This window comes from Ursus maritimus, unplaced genomic scaffold, assembly GCF_017311325.1.
Source record: "Ursus maritimus isolate PB19 unplaced genomic scaffold, ASM1731132v1 scaffold_14, whole genome shotgun sequence".
NCBI classification, from domain to species: domain Eukaryota; kingdom Metazoa; phylum Chordata; class Mammalia; order Carnivora; family Ursidae; genus Ursus; species Ursus maritimus.
Window position 1 is genome coordinate 51,878,601 of NW_024423786.1, and position 22,408 is coordinate 51,901,008.

General features: G+C 49.0%; 1 long non-coding RNA gene across 3 annotated transcripts; it reads left to right on the forward strand.

Moving 5' to 3' along the window:
* Window positions 1-115: 115 nt before the first annotated feature.
* LOC103681731 lies at window positions 116-17,383 on the forward strand. 3 transcript variants are annotated; one of them, XR_573328.2, is made up of 7 exons: window positions 276-485; window positions 775-908; window positions 1,919-1,994; window positions 2,784-2,911; window positions 8,898-9,041; window positions 13,714-13,830; window positions 14,496-17,383. It is a non-coding gene; the product is annotated as an uncharacterized LOC103681731 (long non-coding RNA). The 3 variants fall into 3 exon arrangements; XR_005834647.1 differs by lacking the exons at window positions 276-485; window positions 13,714-13,830; window positions 14,496-17,383 and adding an exon at window positions 116-264 and having other exon boundaries at window positions 8,898-9,862; XR_573326.2 differs by lacking the exons at window positions 13,714-13,830; window positions 14,496-17,383 and having other exon boundaries at window positions 8,898-9,862.
* Window positions 17,384-22,408: the final 5,025 nt, after the last annotated feature.

The following is a 22,408-nucleotide window of genomic DNA, read 5'->3' on the forward strand; positions in this document are numbered from 1 at the left end:
GCCACGGTGTGCTTCTCATTGGCCGACGTGCCTGTCTTGGCGACCCAGGGCGCGCGGCGGAGGCGGGACTTCCGGCCGGCGCCGCCTGCGAAGGGCTCGGCGGCCGGCTGAGACGCGGGTGGCCGGCGATGGCCGCGGAGGGGGCCGGCTGGGGCCCTGCCCACGGAGGCCGGCTGAAGGCGGTGGCCGACGAACCGCGCCCCTTGGCGAGCGCATGCTGTATGCCTCGCGCCTGTCTTTCCCGCCGCCGCCGCCTCCTGACAGGTAGGAATGGTCTACGCGCCAGGGCTGTGGGGACGGGACCCGGGTTCGAATCCCGACCCCGACGTTTCCGCACTACGTGCCGTTGGGAAGTGGCTGACGTCACCTCGCCGGGCCTCAGTTTCCTTATCTGGTATGGTGAGGAGGTGGAGCATGAGACGTGGTGTGCCTTACATCAGTGTTGACTGTTGGAGCTAACGGGTTCCCGGAGGCGCAGCCTAGCAGTAAGTCATTAAAATTTTATTGAGCGTCTACTATATGCTAGTCACTTGTATTGGGCAGCGAACGGGCAAAAATGTTAGCCACAAATGTTAGGTGCATAATTTAAATTTTCTAGGAGCTGTGTTAAAGGAAAGAAAAGTTTAAAAGAGACAAGTGATGTTACTCTTAGTGATGTGTTTTATTTAACTCAGTATGTCCAAAATGTTATTTCTACGTGTAATCAATATAAAGAGTTATGAGATATTTTACATTCTTAGCCCCCCCCTCCTCTGAAATCTATGTCTTACACAGTGCATCTCAAATTGGACTGACTACATTTCAAGAACTCAGCAACCACGTGGCTACTGCCTTGGACCCCGCAGTGCCAGATGGGGAGGCAGAAGAGAGAGACATCAAGTGGATTTCACATCAAGTGGTGGAAATGGGTGAGAAGAAAAGTAAATTGGAGAAAGGGTATGGGGAATGTGGAGGTTGCAGTTTGAAAGAGGGAGGTGGGGAAGGTTGAGAAGATGGCATTTGCAGAAGGAATCGAGCAAGTAATTATGCCATTTGTTTAATGCCATGTTTGTCTGGTAGGACTTTCTGCAGTGATGGGCATGTTCTCTATCATCACTTCTAATTTAGTAGCCACTCGTTCCATGTGGCTTTTGGGCACTTGACATGTGGCTGGTGCCACAGAAGAACTGAATTTTTAATGTACTTAATTTTTACATAATTTAAATTTAGTCACGTAGAGCTCGTGGCTCCCATAGTGGATGGCATAGATTTAGTAGAATGGTGGCCAGTGCTCTGAATCCAGAGTGTACTTCGTGCTAAATACTTTATGTGCATTCTCCTGTGTAATCCTCACAGTAGCTCTGTGAGAAGGGAGCTGTAATCGTTGCCATGGTGAAGAATGAAGTCCTTCATGTATTCATCTGTACTTTGTTGTTGTTCTCCTTAATAGACTTCGTCTATTATTTGAGATTTACAGAAATACTTGGAAGTACAGAGTTACGATTTTCTGCACACCCAGTTTCTCCTATTAGTAACATCTTTCATTAGTATGATACATTTGTTATAATTAATGAATCAATATTGATACATTATGAACCAAAGTTCATAGTTTATTTAGATTTCCTTTTTTTTACTTAATGTCCTTCTTCCCTTCCAGAATCCCATGCGGGATACCACATTACTTTTAGTTGTCCTGGTTCTCTCTCTCTCTCTCCCTCTCTCTCTCTCTCCCTTTTTTTTTTTTTTTGAGATATAATTGACATGTAACACATGCTAGTTTTCGATGTACAGTCTAATGATTTGATATATGTATGTGTTATAAGGTAATTAGTGCAATAAGTTTAGTTAACACCCATGACCACCCATAATTATAAATATTTTTTGCTTTCATGATGAGAACTTTTAAGATCCACTCACTTCGTTGTCCTGTTTCTTTAAGCTCCTCTTGGCTGTGGTGGAGTCTCAGACTTTCCTTGTTTTTGATGACCTTGACGGTTTTGAGAAGAAATGATCAGGTATTTTGTAGAATGCCCCTCTATTGGAATTTGTCTGGTGTTTGATAAGACTGGGATGATGGGTTTGGGGGGAGGAAGAACCCCAGAGGTAAAGTGTGACTCTCATCACCTCCTGTCAAGGGTGCATACGACCAACATTATCTATACCTGTTGCTGTTGACCTTGATCTGGGCTGAGGTAGCATTTGTCACATTTCTCCACTATAAAGTTACTTGCCTCCCCCTTCTGTATCGCATACTTTGGAAGGAGGTCATTATGTGCAGCACACACCTAAAGAGTGAAGATGTACGTTCCCTTCCTTATGTGAGATGTCTATGTAAATTATGTGGAATTCTTCTGCGTGGGAGATTTCTCTGCTCTCCCTGATTTATTAGCTTATCCATCATTTAATTATAACAGTGTGGCCGCTGGGTATTTATTTCCTACTCTGGATTATAATCCAATACGACTTTACTTTGTTTAAATTATTCCAGCTTTGGCCATTGGGAGCTCTTTTAGTTGGCTCCTGGGACCCTTTGACACACTCCCATCAGTGTGTTTGGTTTGGGGTTTTTTTGTTTTCTTGGGAGCGCTTCCTTGCTTTATGGTATTACAAGATGCTCCAGGCTCATCTCGTATATTTCCTGCCCTAGTCCTAGAATCAGCCATTTCTCCCCGCCTAATAAAAGAATTATTAGAGAGTGGTGTTAGGAAGCAAGATCTGGGCACTCAGAGTGCTCATTGCTACTGGGGTGTTGTTTCTTTTACGTCATCAGTGGTTTTTAATCAGCCCCAGTGTGCCCGGTGCAGGTGCTCCAACCTGGGGATACAACAATGACCGTGCCAGATGGGGCATCTGCCCTCACGGAAGTCACAGTCGACCTGTGGGGATGGGCTTCAGAGGACAACTCCAACATTGACGAGGTGTGCAACCTTGGGTAAGTTTTGTAAATCTCTCTGAGCTTTACCTTCCCCATCTGTGAAATGGGGGCGATTATAATACTTCATGAGGACACTGGGAAAATTAGATGAACTCACTCACTCTGAGAACCTTTGGAACAGAGTGTGGTGTGAAGTGCTTATTAAATCTGATTCTTGTTCATAGTGATCAGAAATCACACAATTACGATCATTACAAAATAATTACAATCTGCAGAAGTTCAGAGTGCCAGCAAAGCATGTAGCAGGAGAACCTCATTTTGGCGTGGCCAGGAAGGCTTCCTAAGTCAGTGGGGTTGCAGCTGAGGCAGGAAGGGTAAGTCACCAGGCAAAGGGAGGAGGCAGAATGTTTCAGGCAGAAAGAACAGGGGTTGCAATACCCTGAGGCAGGTAGGAGCCTGGCACACTTAGGGACTGAGAAAAGTCCAGTGGTGGAGACAGGGGCAGGAGAGGAGACTCATGGGATTGGAAGGGGCAAGTCACACAGGGCCTGGTGGACCACGGCGAATTGAGACTCAGTCTTAAGAGCAAGGGAGGTGATTTGTCCAAGGGCACTTGTCTAGTAAGGACAAGGAATGGAACCCAGGTCTGTTTAGTCTCAGAGATCTTTATTTTCTTGGTCTGAATTTGAGAGAGGAAATTCTTGGTTTGCGGTGGGGTGGGAGGGGGTTGCTTTGTTTTTGTTTTTGGTAAGAAGCATAGTTTTAGTTCTTAGGGGTCAGAATCTGAGTACACTCCAGCTACCAAAATTCTAGGTTGTTCTTGCTGTCCCTCTGAGGGCCTGTGAGGTCAGGAGACAGAAAGATGACTTAGCCCGCATTCCCGCCCTTGAGCACATCACTTCCCGAGGGAGAGGAGGACACATAGACACATAAATCCAGCCGGGGTGACAAGGGATAAGCACAGAGCACCGCCTCTCAAAGAGTGCAGTGTCCAAGCCAGAATACAATGGGAGCAGGTGGGAGTGGGGCTTCTGGACGGACAGGCCCGGAGGAGCAGTGTAGGCACGGATTTGTCCCAGGGGATCTGGTAGGAAACGGGAGCCATCAGGAGCACTGGATGCAGATTGTGAGGTGGGACTGGAGAGATGTCTGTCTCCAGTTTCAAAGGTCCCTGGAGAGTCAGGCAGAGATGTTGGGATTTTATCACATAGACCAGGAGTCGGCAAATTACAGCTCGATGAAGCCCATGCCTCTTTTTGTACAGCCTGTGAGTAAGAATGAGGTTTACTCTTTTTTTTTTTTTCCTTGACAGAGAGAGCACAAGTGCACGAGGGGGTGGGGAGGGGCAGAGGGAGAGGGAGAGAATCCCAAACAGGCTCTATGTCCAGTGTGGAGCCCGTCTTGGGGCTCGATCTCACGACCCCGAGATCATGACCTGAGCCGAAACCAAGAGTCAGAAGCTTAACCGACTGAGCCATCCAGGCGCCCTTGATGTTTACATTTTTTTTTAAGATTTTATTTATTTGTCGGAGAGAGCATAAGCAGGAGGAGCGGCAGGCAGAGGGAGAAGCAGGCTCCCCACTGAGCAAGGAGCAGATGCGGGGCTCCATCCCAGGACCCTGGGATCATGACCTGAGTCGAACGTAGACGCTTAACCAGCGGAGCCACCCAAGCATCCAGTCCGGGTGTTTACATTTTTAAGTGGTTGAAAGAATAACCAAAGAAGATCCCCTGGCTGGCTCAGTAGGTGGAGGCCGGGACTGTTGATCTCAGGGTCCTGAGTTCAAACCCCACATTGGGCGTGGAGCCTACTTAAAAGCAAAAGCAAAAGCAGAAGCAGAATAGCATCTTGTGACCTGAGGCAGTTACAGTTTAGGTGTCCCATCAAGTTTGATAGCGCCACAGCGTCACCTGTCGTCTGCATATGGTCCATGGCGGCTTTCCAGCCGCAGTGGCGGTGGCGGAGGATTGCTCAGGCAGGGCCCGCTTCCTGGCCATGCATGCTGTGGAGTCTCACTGGGCGCTGCACTTCTGTCACCATTTTGAAATTCATAATAATCTAGGAATAAGGGGCCCCTCATTTGTATCTTACGTCAGGCCCTGAAAATTGCATAGCCAGTCCTGGTGGCAGAGACCATATGGCCCACAAAGCCTACAGTATTTACTGTCAGGCCCGTTTCAGAAAATGCGTGTGAATCCTGTTAGGGTGGACAGAATAGCAGCCCCTCCAAGATGTCCGTGACCTCATCTCCTGGCACCTACAGCTGCGTGGCCTTACCTGGCAGAGGGGACTCTGCAGGTGGTATGAAGTTACAGATCCAAAGAGGGGGAGGTTATCGTGGACGATCCGCATGGGACATGTAATCACAAGGTTCTTGTAAGAGGGGAGCAGGAGGATAGGAGTCAGAGAAGCTGTGATGACGGAAGCAGAGGCCGATGATCCCGTTGCTGGCTTTGTAGGTGGAGGAGGGACCATGAGCCACAGGACGCAGGCAGCCTCTGAAAGCTGGAGAAGGTCCAGAAACAGTTTTCTTCCCAGCACTCCCAGAAGGGCCACAACCCAGCTGACACCTTAATTTTAGCCTAGTAAGACTGCTTTCACACTTCTGACCTCCGGGGCCATAGGAGAATAAATGTGCGTTGTTTTAGGCCACCAAGGGGGCTGTCATTTGTCACAGCGGCCACAGAGAACTAATACACCTGTCGTAGGCAACAAGCATGTAAAAGAATTTGTTTTGTAGCCAAAGAGAATTTTAGATGAGAGACTGACTTTGCTTATTTATTTATTTATATGAAAGAAGGAAACCAGAGGCAAGGGTGGGCAGCCTGGGGCAGAGGATGGGGGGCTGGGTATGGAGAGGAGGATTCCAGATGTTGACGAGGTGGGCTCAGTAAACTCGTCGGTGACCAGTCAAATGTGGAAAGGGAGGTGCCCTGAATCATGAGACCCAGTGACGTGGGGGGAAGCCGTGACATTTGAACCATTTCCAGGGCTCCAAACATAGGTGGGGGCAATTCTGGGGATACAAAAACGGGTTTCACTGTCAAGCATTCACCGACCAGCTCCCAAACAGAGCTGAGGCATGAAAGCAGACGCTCTTTGGGAGGACAGAAGCCGGGCGGGCCTGGACAAGCCCAAAGAGCCTTCTGGCACTCAACGAGCTTTACAGCTGCAATCTGATTCCATCTCAAGTGCCCAATAGGTCAGTTGTGTCAAGAAACAGGAAGCTTTGTTTATTTTTCCTTAGGCAAGAGCATGTATTTTCAGGTTAACCACAGTTTGGAGGTCATGTCCTTGTGCCAAGGGGACTGGCCCCTTCCAGGTGTGGGTCACCTTGGTTCCTGCGTGTGCACATTTCTGCCCCGAAGAACCCGGCCTTGGAGGAGGCACAGAAATGCAGGGCTTTGGTTCAGGCACCGCTGTGCTCATAAGGTCCCTCTGCCTCCGTTTGCTTATTTGTGAAAGGCAGGTGGCACCACCACCTCAGAGACACGCGTAAAGCAGGCACCGAGCAGAGCATCTAAAGTGGTTAACACCCCAGAGAGCAGGAAGGGCTCCCCTTTTCCTTTTTTTTTTTTTAAGTCCGCTCCGCGGGGCTTGAACTCACGACCCTGAGATCGAGACCTGAGCTGAGATCAAGAGTCAGCCGCTTTACCGACTGAGCCACCCAGGCACCTGAATCGCTTCTTAAAACCCTGGCTCCTGAGGGGCGCCTGGGTAGCGCAGTCGTTAAGCGTCTGCCTTCGGCTCAGGGCGTGATCCCAGCGTTCCGGGATCAAGTCCCACATCGGGCTCCTCCTCTGGGAGCCCGCTTCTTCCTCTCCCACTCTCCTGCTGTGTTCCCTCTTTCGCTGGCTGTCTCTCTGTCACATAAATAAAAATCTAAAAAAAAAAAAAAAAAAACCCGGCTCCTGGAACGCCATCACCTGAGATAACATGGGTCACTGACCTAGACAAGCGGGGCAAATTTTGCTTTCCAGAATGATCTTTCTGCAAGTGACCCATAACCATTCCACTGCAGTATCTTCCTGGCAAGTGTTTTATCTCTCTTGAGGTCAAAGGTTAGGAAAGGCCCTGCAGCTCTGGTTCCCCGGGGGTCATGGCGTGGCCTGGCTTTCCCTGTTGTCCTGGAGGGTTATCGGTAGCGATCACTTTCACTTCTAGGTGTTCTCACTTGGTCACCCTCAGTCCTATGCTGACTCTGTAGTAGCCACCATCACTTCTAGTTTTCGTTTTTAAGATTTCTGATGTTTCCTTTTCGTGGCATACAAGTTCTCTTTCTTGCTTGGCTCCTAAGTATTTCCTGTGTGGTTGTGGGGCTTTCTGCAGTGCTGCTTTTTGAAAGTTGTGTGTTTTTTTTTTAAGTGAAAATTCAGGGACTTCTCACATATTCGCAAAGTTGTGCAAACATCACCACTGTCTCATTCCAGAACATTTCTTCACCCCAGAGCGAAAGAAACCCATGCCCGTTAGCAGTCACTCCCCAGCCTCTGGCGACCACGAATGTATTTCCTGACCCCATGGATTTGCCTATTCTGGTCACTTAATGTAAATGGAGTCACGTCACATGTGGCCTTTTGCGTTTGAGCATCCTGTCATCAAGGTCCATCCATGCTGGAGTGTGGATTGGTACTTCACAGCTGAGTAATAATTCCACCATGTGGCGACACCACATTTTCTTTATCCATTCACCACGTGATGGACATGGGGGCTTTTCCCACTTCTTGGCTATTGTGAATAACACTGCTGTGAACGTTCACGGACAAGTTTTTATGCAAACATATGTTTTCCATTCTCTTGGGTGGATACCTAGGAGTGGGATGGCAGGGTCCTATGGTAACTCTTTGTTTAATGTTTTGAGAAACCACCAGACTATTTTCCCCAATACTCTTTATAACTGGGGTGGAGGCTTCATGCTTGTCGGTCATTGGTAGGCAGTCATCTCCAGTCTCGTTCTTCATCCGACAATTCACAGGAAGCAGGCCCCGGACTCACTTATATGCCGTGGGCTGCGTGCAAGGTGCCGCCCACCTGCCCCTGATGTGCTGGGGCAGGACCACCCAGGATGGGTGTTTGCGTTAACCAGGTCCTGCGCCGCCTCCCCCCCCCCAACACCCATGCTCTCCATATCACAAAATCTTCAAACGTCCCAGCTCCCAAACAGATCCAAAAGCACCCGTTTCTCAGAGCGCCCCAGGCATGCCTGTGTGCAAGAGAGCAAGTTGTGTGATAGGAATAAGCGAAGTGTTATCGGTCTATTAAGAGCTCACGTAAATTGATAAGAGCCAAAGGAGCAAAGGTCAGAAACAGACAGTTTGCAGGGGGAGAGAGTCAACAAACCTCAGAGTGGGTCTACCAAGGGGCCCAAGAGTAAGGGCTGGTCAAGGTGTAGATCATTCCAACCCTGCCAGAACCGCCCCCCCCACCAGCCCCAGCACTGACTTTCCTCAGGGGTGGCAGCCACGTGAAGCTGGAAAGACACCCATGAAAGATCCCTGCCACACAGGAAAGGTTCATGCTCTGTCCGCATGGCTGTAGCACTGACAGTTACCCTGAGCCACCCATGGAAGGGCTGTTGGCCAGAGGATGTTTCTTCCGGGCTCCAGCAAGTTGCCTTCGGCTTGGCACTGATCTAAACGCCCAGAGATTCTTTAAAAAAAAAAGGGGGGGGGCGCCTGGGTGGCACAGCGGTTAAGCGTCTGCCTTTGGCTCAGGGCGTGATCCCGGCGTTGTGGGATCGAGCCCCACATCAGGCTCCTCCGCTATGAGCCTGCTTCTTCCTCTCCCACTCCCCCTGCTTGTGTTCCGTCTCTCGCTGGCTGTCTCTCTCTCTGTCGAATAAATAAATAATCTTAAAAACAAAAAAAAACAAAAAACGCCCAGAGATGAGGCTGCTTTAATGAATTGCACATCCACTAGAAAAGATGGGTAGGAGGCCTGCAACCATATGGAATAAGAGTGGCTCCCGGCCTCCAGGCTGACCACTGTGTGTATGCAGTTCCTTTTTTTAAAGTTTTTAATTTTTATTATTATTTTTTTAAGTGGGCTCCCCTCTCGGCATGGAGTCCAACGCAGGACTCGAACTCACAACCCTGAGATCACGATCTGAGCTGAGATCAAGAGTTGGACGCGTAACTGACTGAGCCACGCAGGCACCTCATGTGGGGTTGCAGTTCAGTCCTCATGGTAAGCCTCTGGGCTGGGGCCTGTTAGGCCCATTTTACAGAAGGATCAAGTGGGCCCAAGGTCACACACTCCCAGAGGATGGCAGAGAAGGGCTAGGGGTTGGGACCACGGGAGCAAACAGCTCATCATGTGAGAGAACAGCGTGGGGCACAGAATGGCACCTATGTGTCATACAGCCCTCCACCTGAGGCTGGGAGAATGCGGGGGAGAGTGGGGAAGGGAGGGTGCAGGCCAGCACTGAGGCAGGCCCCAGCCTCAGCCCCAAGGGGATGGACAGGAGGAAAGACTAAGTAGGATGCAGATAAGAGGTGGGGGGGTGTCTAGGGAAGAGGAGGGGCCCAAGGAGAAGGTTTACATAGACCAGTCTGGAAAAGGAGAGCCCAGCAGGGTGAGGGTCATGGGTTCACAGTGGCATCTCTAGGGTGTTATTTCTACTGCCCCATTCAGCCAGGGCCCAGTGGCTTAAGATGGTTGAGTTTGGAGGGAAGGGGACATCCTCAGTATGCAGTTAAAGCACTAGGTCTACATGGGAAAGGGGAGAAACCAAGGCCATGGAGAAAGGGTCTGTCTTGATCTTCGTTCCCTCCCCACATCCCTAAGCACCCGGTATGCTACTGTCTTACTCAGGTCTATCCTGGATGATTGGTTTGTTCTGGCTGCCGTAACAAAGCAGCCTAGTCTGGGTGGTTTAGGAACAACAGAAATCTATTTTCTCACATTGAGAGCATCAGATAAATGTATCTTATTTGTTTGTTTAAAGATTTTATTTTTAAGGAATCTCTACACCCACCGTGGGGCTCGAACCCACAACCCCGAGATCTCAAGAGTCACATACTCCACTGACTGAGCCAGCCAGGCACCCCTAAATAAATGTTTGATATTATTATATGTATATGAAGGTACATTTTAAGTAAAATCATTTTATTATTTAAAAAAATTACTTCTTCATGGTTTGTTCTGGAGGCAAGGACCCCAAGATCAAGGTGCTGGCAGGGCTGATTCTTTCTGAGGCGTCCCTCCTTGGCTTGCAGATGGCCACCTTCTCCCTGTGTCCCCACACGGTCTTCCTTCTGTGTGCATCTGTGTCCTATTTTCCCCTTTTTATAAGGACACCGGTCATTGGATTAGGGCCCACCCTAATGGCCTCATTTTAACTTGATCACCTCTTCAGAGGCCCTCCCTCCAAATATAGTCACATTCTGAGGCCCTGCGGGTTAGGGCTATGACACATGAATTTTGGAGGGGCCACACAGTTCGGTCCGTCCCCCTAGATAAGCCCGCTGGGTTTCAGCAGGGGTGGGCAGAGGAGCTCAGGTGGCCCTTGACGCCCGTGGGCACTGCCCAGCCTCCGCAGTTAAGGAGGCAGGATTCTCTGGTGGATGGGGCTGGCCTAGAGCCCCTGTGGGAGGATGGAGAGCCATACATCAGGGGCTCAAGCCTGGCGAGGGGCCCCCTGGTCGTCCACAGAGTCTGGCCAGATGAGCTACAGCCGGCACAGGAGCAGGAGAGGGGATCCAGGAGCAGCTGGGGGGTCTGGCCGTCTTCCCAGAGCAGCCCTCCTACCCCCAGCAGCGAGGGGTTTGCTGGGCTCACACCAAGGGAAGCCCCACTGGACACACGCTCTCCTTCGTCCTTCCCTCTGTGCCCCTGCACGGGGCCTTGCTCTGCCTAGACTCCTGCCTCCCTCCTTTCCCCTGGCCAACATCTCCAGTCCCTTCGCCCAGCAATGCAGCCAGCCTCTTCCCACAGATGAGCTTGGTGCTGCGATGAGAACCATAATGAGACCCTCAGCAGCCGCCAGCACGAGCCCTGCTCTCCCCAGTCGCTGTGGCTCCCTGAGGGGCTGGCTGAGTCTTATCACCTCCCGTGCCCAGCATAGGGCCTGGCAGCCAGTAGGCGTCAGGGGTTTGCTGGCCGAAGGAGCAAGAAGCAGGCCCTTCCCGGGAGGACCAGCAGCCCTAAAACCCCAGCCCAGGTTTGTCACATTCTGGCACGGCCTGCCCCTGTCACCCCCACCAATGAATCAGGCCACCGACCCTGGGGTCCATTTCACGGCTGGTGAGCAAGGTGGGCACTCCCTCTTGCCCCAGCCCAGTGACCACACAGACGACGCTAGGGGTGTTGCCAACATGGCTGTCACAGGGCAGCAGCAACAAGGAGCTGGAGGGGGGTGCCCCCAACTCACCCCTCCTGTCGCGGGTCCTGTCCCCTGCTGCCCCATGCTTTGTGAGTGAGCTAGCTTAGTCCCCGCCCATTGACCAGTGTCCTTAGCATACCATCTGCCTCATCTTCCCCGTGTGGGGACCCAGAGTCCAGAATGGTCAGCCTGGGGCGGGGCAGGGCGGGGTGGGGTGGGGTGGGGTGAGGAGAAAGCAGGGCTGCTCTTCCAGCCATCTTCCTGGGGCTTTTCATTCCCCAGTGAGGAGTGTTCAACCCACCCAAGTGCACCCAGGGCAGGTCAAGGGTCAGGAGGAACTGAAAGCTGCTTTTCCCAAGAAAGGACTGGGTGAAACTGAGCAGACACCCTCCAGGGGGATGTGGGGGAGTCCCTGCAGGTTTGGAGAGACAGGGCCAGGAAGCAGCTGTTAGTAGCTATGCTGGAAGCGGGGCTTCTCACTCTTGAGCCCACTGACCTGTGGGGTGGAGGATTCTTCATGGGGGAGGAGGGGAGGACGTTTAGTAGCCTCTCTAGCCATCCCTTCGCCCCTGCTGTGACAACCAGTTACTGCCAGGTGTCCGCTGGGGGGCAAAATCGGCCCAGGTGAGAATCCCCCACCTGACAGAACCAAGCCTGGAAAGGGGATTCCTTTGCCTGGGTTCTTGGGCTGGTGTTAAGGGCCTTCAGACCACATCCGGGTCAGGTATTCAGGGAGCCTGCTGTTTGATGTGCCCTGTTCCATGGGCCTGGAATTCTCCCCCACACCCATCCCCACCCACTGGTTTCCAGAACTGGGTCCACATATCACTTCCCCCAAGAAGCATTCTGTGGGTGCTGTGGCAGGCAAAATAATGCGCCCCCCCCCCCAGTGTCCATGTCCTCATCCCCAGAACCTGAGACTATGTCAGCTTCCATAGTGGGAGGGACTTGGCAGATGTAGTTAAGTCAAGGCTCTGGAGATGAAAGATGAGCCTGGGTGATCCCGGTGGCCCAACGTCCTCACAAGGGTCCTAGGACAGGGAGGAGGGTCAGAGCCAGAGAAGGGAAGCGACAACAGAAGCGGGGCACAGAGCGAGACTGGAAGACGCTCCACTGCTGGCTTTGCAGGACGAGGAAGGCCGCGCCAGGGAGCGCCGGCCACCCTGGAAGCTGGAGGGGGTGAAGACACACACAGATGGCCCACAGGGCCTCCAGAAGGATCTTGGCCCAGCCAATAGCGTGATTTTAGGACTTCTGCCCTCCAGAACCGAAAGATCAAAAACCCATGCTGTTTTAGCCACCGTGCTTGAGGTAATTTGTTACACGGCTGCAGGGAACTCAGGACAGTTCACTCTGGAGCCCGGGCCGGGGTGTGGCCGGCACTGGGCGGTCCGGCTGGCCTCTGCCTCTCTTAGGGCACGAGCTGAGCTGTACCACAGGCCTGTGTCTCTCCCACTAGATGCTGAGGACTCAGTGTATGAAGATTGGGGGTCAGGCCTTGGGTGGACCAGATGTTCTGAAGCTGAGAACACCGAGATAAAGCAGACAGAGGGACCACTTTTCTCCCCACTCCACGCCCCCGAAAGTCACACATAAAAAGACCAAAAAGCTCCAATCTTTGCTCCACTTTGCAGACTTGGAAAGGCTTCTCATGTTCTTCAAGGTGTCCTGGGCCCAGTTCTTGTCACCCCTGCCCCCAGGAGGAGACATTTTTTATTTTTTTAGCCGACACTAAAGGAAAAGTGAATTTTGCATTCAGAAGTTCACAGTTGGCCACATAGCCCAAGACACCTCAAGCCCCTTTATCAGCAGCAAAAATACCAAGGGGGGGAGGTTGTGTGGCCTCAGCCTGACCCCCGAGAAAGGGACCAGGACAGAACCGTGAGAAAATGCTCTTGTCTCAGAGATGACTGGAAAGGAGGGGAGAAGGACCCAGAGCGGGTGTGTCTCAGAAACCAAGGAAAGCAGGAGCCACGAGGGGCCTCAGGCTGCTGTCAGGCTCCGTGGAGCCAGTGCAGGAGTTCAGGAGCCAGAGGTGACGGGGACAGTGCAGGAGTTCAGGAGCCAGAGGTGACGGGGACAGTCGGCAGGAGGGGTCAGGGATGCCGGGTTTCTGGAGGTTGGGGAGACTGGAGAGGCACCCTAGGTGTTCATCCCCTGCCAAACGGGGTGGCCGCAGAAACAGGCAAGAGGGAAGAATGGGTGGTGAGAGCAGAGAGGTGAGGGATGTGTCAGTTGTGGTTTTTATTTTCTATACGCTGATGCTTTGAGCTCTTGGGGCCTTGCTGCCATGGGAGGGACTGCCCCTCCCAGGGCTAACTGATCCCTAGAGATAGCACACAGCTCTCTGCCACAGCCCCTCCTCTGACTGCCCCGTTAGCAGGCTGCCATACTCCAGGAGCCAATGTCCCCTTGCCCTGATGTCCCCAGGGCCAGGGGCCAGACAACTAGGCCTGTCCCTACCCCCCAGAGCCCGCAGAGATTATTCAAACTAGCCAATCCTGAGCCTGCTGACCCTGCCTTTCCATCCCATAGAAACCACAAAAAAAGGCTCCTGCCCACGTCTCTGCCTTGCTCCCTCTGCCTCCTGAATGACCCTGGTTCTTCCTCGAGTGGACCCACGTGGTGTGCGGTCCCCCTCCTCCTGGGATTGTGAGTAACAAACTGTCTCCTGCTCTTTTAGCCTCACTATACCTGAATAACAATAAACCCTACATTTTAAAACCCTGAGGGCCAGATCTGCTGCTGGGGATGGGCAGAAAGGAGAAAATGGGGTACAAAGGAAGTAGAGGGACACACGGGCCTCCTTGTCTGGGTGATACTGGAGGAGCAGGGACGGCTCGCTCAGCTAGAAGCCCACAGGAGCTCGCATGTGCAGGCGGTGACCCATCAGTCCTGTCATCCAGACTCGGCAGTCACAGGACTCCCCAGCGGCTTTGGGCCTGAGCCAGCGCGCCCTAACCCTCTGCAGGTCCCACCCCTTGAGCCCCACGAGGTAGCTGGCCTTGCCGGGAGGGCCAGGCCCTGCCCCCATGCTGCCTGACACCGGCTGGCACTAGCAGCCCAGGAGGAAGCCGCAGCTCACCTCCAGATACAGCCCCGCCCTGCAGCACCCAAACACACGCCTGGTGACCAGCCCCCACCACGGCCCTGGCTTCCAGAGTCAGCTGGGGAGAGACGCATAGCTGCTTTCAGGCCAAGCACCATGACACCCAGCCACCCAGCCCCAACGCCCTGCTGCTGTCAACTTGGGTACAGCCTGGGGCCCCATGGGGCTTTCAGACTCCTCAGTTTACCCATCTCTTCCTTTTTAACAGAAGCACCACATTGCCCAGCGGTCAGGAGGTGCCGGACTTCTGCAGTCAAGCAGGCCTGGCCTAGCAGCTCAGCCCTGACTCCTTAGGCACAGGACTGACCGGCCCGAGCCTCGGTTTCACATCAGTGGATATAAAACCCCTCGGTACAGGACCCGGCATGTTGCAAGCAGACGACAGTGGTGGTTGCGTTCGTTGTTACTACAGCTGCTAAGGGGTCAGGGTCAAACAGGGTCGGGGGTTTAAACATACACATATACAGTGACACGGTCTGTGAGCCAGGATGGAAACTTGGATCCCCCAGTTCCTCAGTGGAGCAGTGGTTCCCAGTGGGGATTTTTGTCTGGGGACAGTTTGGGGTGTCACAACCAGAGAGCCATGCCAGTGGCATCTGGTGGGTGGAGGCCGGGGACGCTGCTCAGCGTCCTGTGGTGCACGGCGTGGCCCTCGACAACACAGAAGTGTCTAGCCCCTACTGTCAGCAGTGCCGAGACTGAGAAGCCCTACCCTGGAATGTAGCTTCGAGAGGCCAGGGGGTTTTGTTTGTATCATTCACTATTAGCCTCCCATTCTGGAACACGGTCTGGCGGAGAACAGGCTCTCAAAAGCGTTCGTGGTACTCATGTGTCCCAATCCAAGAATGCTGACGGCAGCTCACAGTGCCTTGGACATTTCCAAGGGACCAACTGCCACTCCAGTGCTGCCTGGCCACCACCCTCCTAAGTCACATGCCATGACGACTGTGTCCCCCTTGCAGGTGGGCTCGGACCACCTCCAGGATCTGGAGGCAACCATCAACCACTGGATCCACTTGGAACTCTGTGCCTCCTGCATCTACCTGTCTAAATCTTTCTATTTGGACCATGATGAATTGGCTTTGAGAAATGTTGCCACTGATTTTCCTCACCAAGCTCACAAGGAGAGGGACCGTGCTGAGAAACTGATGGCACTTGCAGGACCCACAAGGTGGCTGAGTTTCCCTCAGCATAGCAAGAAAGCGGACTGTGGTGACTGGGAGAGCAGGCTGGATACGCTGGAGCATAGGTTACACTTGGACCAGAATGTGATCAGTCACAACCAGAACTCATACAAAGCAGCCATTGACAAAAATGGCCAAGTCATTCATGTAACTACATTGAACGAGTGGGTGAAATCCATCAAAGACTTGGGCGATCACGTAACCAGCTTGCACAAGATGGGACCCCAGAACCCCTGCATGGCAGAGTATCTTTTTGACAAGGACACCCCGGGACAGCGGTGACCGCTGAGCCATTGGTGGGGTTCCCTGCAGCTACAGGAGTGACGTCCATGCCAGGTAGTGTATGTACCATCCCTTCTCTCAGTTGTGTTAGAACGTCCAGTTCACTTCGTTCACTTGCACCATTCCTTCGAATAGAGCGATATGTTATCTCCTCTCCCCAAACAAAAGGAAACCAAAATTCCTTGTTCCTGAGGAATTATGTGCGCCTGTTTTGACCTGTCTAGGGGTTCCTTGAAGGAATGATGCAAGGCACTGGCCTCTGTTTTGCCCACGTTGTGACTCTCTCAAAGCAGGAAGGGACTCTGCAGAGGGTATTCCTTGAGTACAGCTGAAAGGCCAGTGAACGAGGTGCTGCCACATGAGGGAAGAGATTACAGTTGGGACAAACAATAGACATGCTGAGAGCCTGAGAGGAGAAACTGGGAGAGGAGCTACTTGGGGGAATAATGGCTTTGAAAATCCTCCCATGCTGGGGGCAGGATGCATGCTCAGAAAAGATTTTAGAAGCCCCTAAGTGTTCACCTCTGGCTGATCTTTAGGCTCCCCCCGAGCAGGAAGTGAAGGCTAAGGCAGAGTTGTGAACAACCTGGCTTGTCGTTACAGGAGTGCCCCAACACAGAGTCAGTCTGCAAACATCAGGAAAGTTGCTCTGTCTCCTCTCCTCTTTCCTTCCTCCCATCCTGCTCTCTTCCTCTTTCTCCTTTCTCCTCCCCCTCCTCCTCTTTGTCTCCTTCCTTCAGGCATTTAAGAAATTTCCAACAACTGCTGATGAGGAGCTAAAGGAACTGACACTTCAGAGACCACACACAACAAGAAATACAGTTTTTAAAATATTCTAGAAAAGTCATTCAGACAACTGCAACCCACAGCAAACAACAACAACAAACCCAGACAGGGACAGATCTGATTTACAGAATTACCACATTGTAATATCCAAATTGCCTAATTTTCAACAACAACAAAAATGAAGCATGCCAAGAAACAAGAGTATGGCCCTGCGAAGGGTATCTTTGCAGAAGATAAGAAACTAACAGGTGATCCCTGAGGACACACACTCATTAGACTTGAAGAAGACTTTAAATCAACTGGGTTAAGTATGCTCAAAAAGCTAGGGGGAACCATAGACAAAGAACTAGGGGAAATCAGGAGAATGATATCTCATCAAATAGAGACTGTCAATAAGAAATAGAAATTATATGAAAGAAACAAATAGAAATTCTGGAGCTGGAAAGTAAGACAAGATGAAAATTTCCCTGGAGAGTTTCAACAGAAGATTTCAGTGGGCAAACAAAAGAACCACTGAACTTGAAAATGGGTCAATTGAAATTATCCAGTTGAGGAGCCAAAAGAGGAAAGAATGAAGAAAAATGAACAGGACCCGAGAGCCCTTTGGGGACAGCGGCAAGAGTATAAGCAAGCATACAACGGGCATCCCAGAGGCAGAAGAAAAAAAGAGAAAAACTATTCAAAGAAACAGTGGCTGAATACTTACCACATTTAGTAACAATCGTGAATCTATACATGCAAGAAGGTCAACAAATTCCAAGCAGAAAAAATCAAAGAGGTCCACACCAAGACACTGTAATTGAATTCTGAAAAATAAAGACAAAGGGGCGCCTGGGAGGCACAGTCAGTGAAGCGTCTGACTCTTGGTTTCGGCTCAGGTCGTGATGTCAGGGTCATGAGATCAGGCTCCGCTCAGCACAGAGTCTGCTTGAGTTTCTCCCTCCCTCTGCCTCTCCCCCCTCTAAAATAAATAAATAAATTTTTATTTAAAAAAAAGACAAAGAGAACCTTTAAAGCAGCAAGAGAAAAGTGACTTGTTACATACAAGGGATTGCCAATGAGAATAACTGCTGATTTCTCATCGGATATCACGGAGGCCAGAAAGCAGTGAAAGGCATTTAAAGTGATGACAGGAAAAAAACCTGTCAACCACGCATTCTGTATCTGGTAAAACTATCCTTCAGAAATAAAAGAGAAATTAAGATACTCTCAGATAAACAAAGGGTAAGAGACCTTGTGGCTATTAATTCCCGCCCTTCAAAAAAATGCTAAAAGGAGTCCTTCTGACGGAAATGAACACTCGATAGCAACTCAAAGCCACATGAAGAAATAACACTGGAAAGGTAACCACATAAGTGAATATAAAAGCCAATATTATTGTATTCTTGGTTTGCAACTCCTTTTCCCCCCATATGTGATTTAAGAAACAAGTGCATAAAGCAAGAATTATGAAGGTATGTTAATGGGAACACAATGTATCAAGATGTAATTTGTGGCAGTAGCAATATAAAGGGGAAGGGATGCAGCTGTGTATGAGCAGAATTTTGTATACTGTTGAAGCCAAGCTATGTTAATTCAAACTGGATAGTCACAAGTTGAGAATACTAACTGTAAGCCTAGGGAAATAGTAAGAAAACAACAGAACATATACAGAAAACGAAATAAGGGAATCAAAGTGGTACACTATCGAAAATCAGTGAAACACAAAAGAAAATTGTAATGAACCAATTAAGGAACCGAAATAGGTATAAGACACACCTTTAAAACAAATAGTAAAATAGCAGAAGTCAGTCCTTTCTTATCAGTAATTACTTTAAAGATAAGTAGATTAAACTCTCCAAGGAAAAGGCAGACAGTGACAAAAGAGATGAGACATGATCCACTTTCCACAAGAGACTCACTTCAGATCCAAAGACACAGATAGATTGAAATGAAAGAGAGGGGAAAAGAAATTCCATGTAAATAGTAATTAAAAGAGCTGAGTTGGGATATCTATAATAATATCACACAAAATAGACTTCATGTGAAAAATTGTTACAAGAAACAAAGAACATTACCTACTGATGAAAGGGTCAATCTATCAAGAAGATACAATAATTATAAAGCTATACCTACCAGGGCGCCTGGTGGGCTCAGTAGGTGGAGTGTGTGACTCGAGCTCATGGTTGTGGGTTCGAGCCCCAAGCTGGGTATAGAGATTGCTTAAACATTTTATACAATCTTTAAAAAATTTTTTTAAAGCATAAACATATATGTACCAAACTACAGAGCCCTAGAAAATATGAATCAAACATTGGTGGAATCGAAGGAAGAAATAGACCCTCTTACAGTAGTAGCTGGTGACTCCAACACTCCATTTTCAACAATTGTTATAACCAGACCTACTCGATATATTGGGAATACTCTAGCAAACAACAGCAGAACACACACTCTTCTCAAATGCGTGTAATCCATCCTCCAGGATAGACCATAGGCCACAAAACAAGTTGCAATGAAGTTTATAAGGAAATCATACAAACTATTCTCTCTGACCGCAAAGGAATGAAGCTAGAAACAAGTGACAGAAGGAACACTGGAAAATTCTCAGGTATTTGGAATTTAAACACTGCTTTTTAAAAAATTCCAGTTAACATACAGTGTTTTACTAGTTTCAGGTGTGCAATATAGTGATTCGGCACTTCGATCCATTACTCAGTGCTCACCGTGGTACATGTAGTCTTAATCCCCTTCATCTATTCCACCCATCCCCCACCCCCCTCCCCTCTGGTAACCATCTCTTTGTTCTCCGTAGTTAACAGTCTGTTTCTTGGTTTGTCTCTTTTTTCCTTTGTTCATTTATTTTGGTGCTTAAATGCCACATATGAATGAAATCATATGGTATTTGTCTTTCTCTAGCTGACTTATTTCACTTAGCATTATACTCTCCAGCTCTATCCATGTTGTTGCAAATGGCAAGATTTCATTTTCTTTTATGGCCAAGTAATATTCCATGCCTACGTACCACGTCGTCTTTATCCATTCATCTATTGATGGACACCTGGACTCTTTCTGTAATTTGACTATTATAAGTAATGCTGCAGTTAACATAGGCGTGCATATATCTTTTCAAATTAGTGTTTTCATATTCTTTGGGTAAATACCCAGTAGTAGAATTACTGGATCATATGGTAATTCTATTTTTAATTTTTTGAGGAACCTCCATACTGTTTTCTACAGTGGCTGCACCAGTTTGCATTCCCACCAACAAAGCACGAGGGTTCCTTTTTCTCAATGTCCTCACCAACACCTGTCGCTTCTTGTGTTTTTGATTCTAGCCATCCTGACAGGTGTGAGGTGGTATCTCATTGTGGTTTTGACCTGCATTTCCCTGGTGATGAGTGATGATGAGCATCTTTTCATGTGTCTGTTGGACATCTGGCTCCTGTTTGATTGGCTGTTCAGTGTCCCCTGCAATTCCATATGAATTTTAGAGTCTGTTCTTCCATTTCTGCAAAAATGGCCATTGGTAATCTGATAGGGATTGCACACAATCCGTAGAGCCATCTTAACTGTGTCGAGGCTTCCATAAGCACAGAGATGTCTTTCCATTTGCTTAGGTTTCCTTTAATTTCTTTAAGAACATTTTGCAATTAAGTCTTGTACTTCCTCAGTTAAACTTATTCTTATGTATTTTATTCTTTTTGATGCTATTGTAAATGGAATTGTTTTTTCAATTTCCTTGTCAGTTGCTCATTGCTATTGTATAGAAACGCAACTGATTTTTCATGTGTTGAGCTTGTATTCTACAACCCTGCTGGCTTTATTAGCTCTGTGTGTGTGTGTGTGTGTGTGTGTGTGTGTGTGTGTGTGTTCTTCAGGATTTTCTCTCTATATATGATCATGTCATTTGTGAATATAGTTTATTCCTTCCCAGTTTGATTGCCTTTTTAATTTCCTTTTCTTGCCGAATTGCTCCAACTCCAGGGTTGAGCACAATGTTGAATGGAAGTGATGAAAGTGGTCATCTTTTTCTTGTTTCTGATCTTAGGGGGACAGCTTTCAGTCCCACCGCTGAGTATAATGTTCACTGCAGGTCTTTCATAAATGCCCTTTATCATTTGAGGTTGAGGAAGTATCCTGCCATTCCTACTTGGTTGAGTGCTTTTATCATGAAAAGATGTTGGATTTTGTCAAATGCTTTTTCCTGCATCAGTTGAGATGATTGTGTAGTTTTTCCTTCATTGTATTAATGTGCTGTATTAAATTGATTTTCAGGTGTCGAACTGTCCTTGCATTCCCAGGATAAATCTACTTGTTCATGGTTCATGATCCTTTTAATGTGCTTCTGGATTTGGTTTGCTACTCTTGTGTTGAGGATTTTTTTAAATAAATTTAAACTCAATTTAGTTAACATATAGTGTATTATTAGTTTCAGGGGTATGTGTGGAGGATGTTTGCTTCTATATTCATCAAGGACATTGGTCTGTGGTTCTCTTTGCCTGGCTTTGGTATCAGGGTAATGCTAACCTTATAGAGTGAAATAAGCTAGGATGCGTTCCCTCCTGTTCTATTTTTTGGGAAGAGTTTGAGAAGGATTGGTGTTAATTCTTCTTTTGATGTTTGGTAGAATTCACCAAGAAGCCATCTGGTCGTGGATTTTCTTTGTTGGGCGGGTTTGGATTGCTGATGCAGTCTCCTTACCTGTAATAGCCCTTTCCAGATTCTCTGTTTCTTCCCAAGTTTCTAGCAATTTGCTAGTTTCATTTAGATTATCTAATTGGTTGGTGTATAATTGTTCATAATATTCTCTTCTAATCCTTTTTTTTAAATTTCTGTAAGGGCAGTAGTTATGCCCCCCATTTAAAAAAAAAAAAGAATATTTATTTATTTATTTATTTATTTATTTATTTATTTATTTATTTATTTTTAAGTGATCTCTGTGCCCAGCGTGGGACTTGAACTCATGACGCTGAGATCAAGAGTTGCACGCTCTACTGACTGAGCCAGCCAGGTGCACCTCCCCCATTTCATTTCTGATTTTAGTTATTTGGTTGTTGGTTTTTTTTTTTCCTCTTTTCTGGGTCCCTGTTTTATGTCATGTCAGCATTCCTCAGATGCTATTGTAAGTCCATTGTTAGAAAAATAAAACTAAAATATCTCCGTGACAGTACGGACTAAATCTGTCTTGTCACTGTGTTGTAACTACCGAACCCGGCACATAGTCGAACTCGGTAAACATTTCCTGAATTACTTCATGCTGGTGTAGAGCATGGAGGGGACTAGAAGGGGCCTTCCTCACAGCCCTCGTGGGAAGACAAGCTGTTACTCTTGAGTCTTCTCGCCTGGGCCGATGTCCCCACACTGCATCTTCTGCGGGACCTTGGCAGAACTCAGAAACAGGGCTGACCACAGCCCTCCCCCAGCTAAATCCCTCAGCAGCTCCCCAGTGACCTTTCGACGAAGGTTGACCCTTCTGGCTCAGTATGTGAGGCCTGAATAGACTGTGTCCTCCCACCTCATCTTCCTCTACCCACCCCATCTCCCACCCCAGTTCTTGGCAGGTCCCTCTGGCGTCCTGCTCTGTCTGACCTCTGACTAACACCTGCTTGCCCTGCGTTCTCCATTCAGTAGCTGTTCTCTCTGGAGACCTGGTGGGATGCCCTCTGCATCCCCACAGCCCGCGTGTGGACGTTCCTCTGGAAGGTGGACCATGGTCACCCCACCGGCTGCGAGCCTCACGTGGGGAGTGGTACGTCCATTATCTGCCCTCTGTCACCAGCTCTCTGCCTATCACTTGGCACCTGCTTCAAAATGCAGGTTTTATTCTTTTTCAGATACGGTGAGGCCAACAGATGAAGAGACGATGGCCATTAAAAAGATAGATTGCTGG